We start from the raw sequence: 2,916 nt of genomic DNA, 5'->3' as shown, positions 1-2,916 counted from the left end.
TGAAAGGCGACATGTCAATGTACAATTTCTTTTGAGCATGTGTATTATTGTATCTATCAGTCTCAGAAGGTGCTCTGGAGCAGACGGCAGACCCCTGTGGGACATTTGCGCTGGCAACAGAACCCCTCTGGTGTGTGTAGCCGGTGTGTCCGTAGCTGTAGCTTGGACAGAAGTCGGAGTAGCCACACCACCCGGCGGCAGAGGAAAACATTAACGAAGGGATGAGGCTTTAACGACAGATGGTTCATCATGCACTGACACTTCAAATCCTCATGAAAAGAAGCTAATGGGGATGAACGGCCTGCCACTCACAGTGTCTCCAGCAGGTGGGGTACAAACGGGTGTCCAGCCCTGGGAGTATAAGCAGTCTGGGTCTGACTCTGGACTAAGACCCAAACTAGTGGCAGCAGAGGCCATAGGCTGGAATCACAGGGTTGGTGGCAGCGCCGTCTTCCTGGGTAAGGGGGTATCATGGATGACGACAGAAAAAAAAGATCATGGTAATTGTAGGAGAAGCGATGCGCGTGTGTAGCGCAAACTCAACTAAAAGTTATTTTACACGAAATGTGTTTCACATGGCTCGTTGGTCTAGGGGTATGATTCTCGCTTAGGGTGGGAGAGGTCCAGGGTTCAAATCCTGGACGAGCTCTTGTCAAGACAACGATGTTATGCAATATGTACTTCTTTAACTTTGGGCGATCTAGGAAAGCTACAAATAATTCAGAGCACCGGCGAACCTACTCCTTCTCTGCAGTATATCCATCTTGTCGTTCGGTGACAGGGTTACCTGGCTCGTTTGTTTTTTCTTTAAACATCACAATGGTCTTGGACGACTCTAAGCCCAGGATGCAGCAGAAGGGGAGGAGAAGTCTTATCCCAGCAGCCTGCATGCAGTGAGTCAGACTACGTTCGAGATAACAGATCAACTTGAGTACTGACCAATCAGTTCTGTTGGAAAATGGCATCACCAATCACCAAAGTTTGCGATTGGCCAGACACTGATAACACCGCCCCTTTTATTTCTTCATATTTGCAAAGCTGTTCCTAATGTAATTTAACAGTGATGGAATCTGACTCGTTCTTTGACATGATGCAGGGTTCTCGTGGCTCGTTGGTCTAGGGGTATGATTCTCGCTTAGGGTGCGAGAGGTCCAGGGTTCAAATCCCGGACGAGCCCTTACCACCAACAGGCAGGCCTGTAAAGTTTGGTTTAGGGATGACTTCAGTAACTCACACAATCTAGAAGAGCTACAAATAATTCAGAGCACTGAGGAGTGTACTTGCACTCTGGTTTTAGGGAGGTGGATGGGCAAAATGGTGGGCAAGACTTCGGCGGTGAGGCTTGGGCAATAATCGGTTGAAGTCCCCCCTCTTGAATGATGTATGTGCAAAAAGTTAGTTTAACAAACTTTAGGTGTTTTAAACACCTAGCCTAATGTGGACTGTAGTGACCGCAAAGATTATTATGAAAAACAGACGTCATTACTGAATTACATTTTTGTTTGTGTGACTGAGTGTTGAATTCAACTTGCCTTTATAATAGAAAGCACAAACGTAAAGTGCTGAGATGGTCTAAAGGTGGAACATTTCAAAATGAATTTCTATATTTAGAGTATAGCAGATATTTCTCAATAGGAATAAAATAAAAAAAAATAACTGCAAATCTGTCGTGATGGAAAAGAAACAGGCTAACTGACATTTGCATTTATAGGGTTTGCTCAACACCTGCCTCTAATAAGCCACTTATTCGCCGTCCTTCTTTTGTTTTTATTTGCGTATGAGGGGAAAAATTAGTTCCTGTCCGTCAATTCCCGCACAGCTGTCACAACCAATGAAGGAGTCCATTTGTTTCTAGACATTCCCACACTGTGCGTTTACAGCAAGGGCAAGGTAGGCCAAAAATCAATAGAGATTGGACACAGTCCAGTTCATGCCTCGATTCTCATTTTAGTCACAAAGGCACGCCGGGAAAACACACCTATAGAGGCAAGAGGAAAACAGGCCTCACCTCCAGATCTCAATGATGTCTGAGTTACAAATACTAGTGTACTCACCTGGCACTAAAACTTTTTAATCAGAGGAAATCACAGGTATAGATGAGTGAATGTATTTCCTATTTAAGTATATGCAATCTGCATGCCATAACTTAGGTCAATTTCACATTTGGTGGCAAGAGGTTTTGGCTGAGCGGCATGTAAGGGCGGGTTTCCCTACATGAAAATCAGCAAAATAAGTATTACAAATGTATTATGACATATATATATATATATATACAGTGCTTAACAAATGTATTAGACCACCTGTCATAAAAATGAGAAAACACAAATATTTTAGAAATCTGTCAAAAACTTGTTTCAAACTAAAAACTGTATTGTTATTTATTAGGCAAATAACAAACTGGAACAACTAAATAGTCCTTATTCACATATATTAACCACAAATCTTAATATTCTGTATGACCTCCTTTGGCCATGATAGCAGCTTGCATTCTTTGCAACCACAAAACAAATGTTTCTGTTCAGGAATGCGAGTAAATAACTGTAACTTGGCATCTCAATCAAAAAATAATAATGTGCTTTACAATTTTTCTGCTTTTTTGTAAAACACTAAATTTGAGAATTCATGGATAACAACAATAATTATATTTTAGCATTAAAGATATCATTTGGATTAAAGAGCTTGGCTTGCACATACTGGTGGATTCACCATTACAGAAACATCAGCAATACTGTTCATTTAGGGCAGCGGTGGTAAACACCTTACACTGGGTGGTGGTCTAATACATTTGTTAAGCACTGTATATGTATATATATATACATATATAATTACAAAACTGTTGCAAGAAAATGGTCCCTATAACTGACACATTGTTATATATTATATTATTTCATTGTTACCTCCAACAGTCACCTAAAT

The 2,916-nt window shown here is 41.0% G+C and overlaps 1 non-coding gene across 1 annotated transcript; it reads left to right on the top strand.

Moving 5' to 3' along the window:
- The first annotated feature begins 1,105 nt into the window (after positions 1-1,105).
- Positions 1,106-1,177, top strand: trnap-agg (transfer RNA proline (anticodon AGG)). Its single transcript has one exon. It is a non-coding gene; the product is annotated as a tRNA-Pro (tRNA).
- The last annotated feature ends 1,739 nt before the right edge of the window (positions 1,178-2,916 follow it).

This window comes from Enoplosus armatus, chromosome 16 (assembly GCF_043641665.1).
Source record: "Enoplosus armatus isolate fEnoArm2 chromosome 16, fEnoArm2.hap1, whole genome shotgun sequence".
NCBI lineage: Eukaryota > Metazoa > Chordata > Actinopteri > Centrarchiformes > Enoplosidae > Enoplosus > Enoplosus armatus.
Note: the sequence above shows the minus strand (reverse complement) of the source record. Positions and strands in the feature narration are given on the sequence as shown.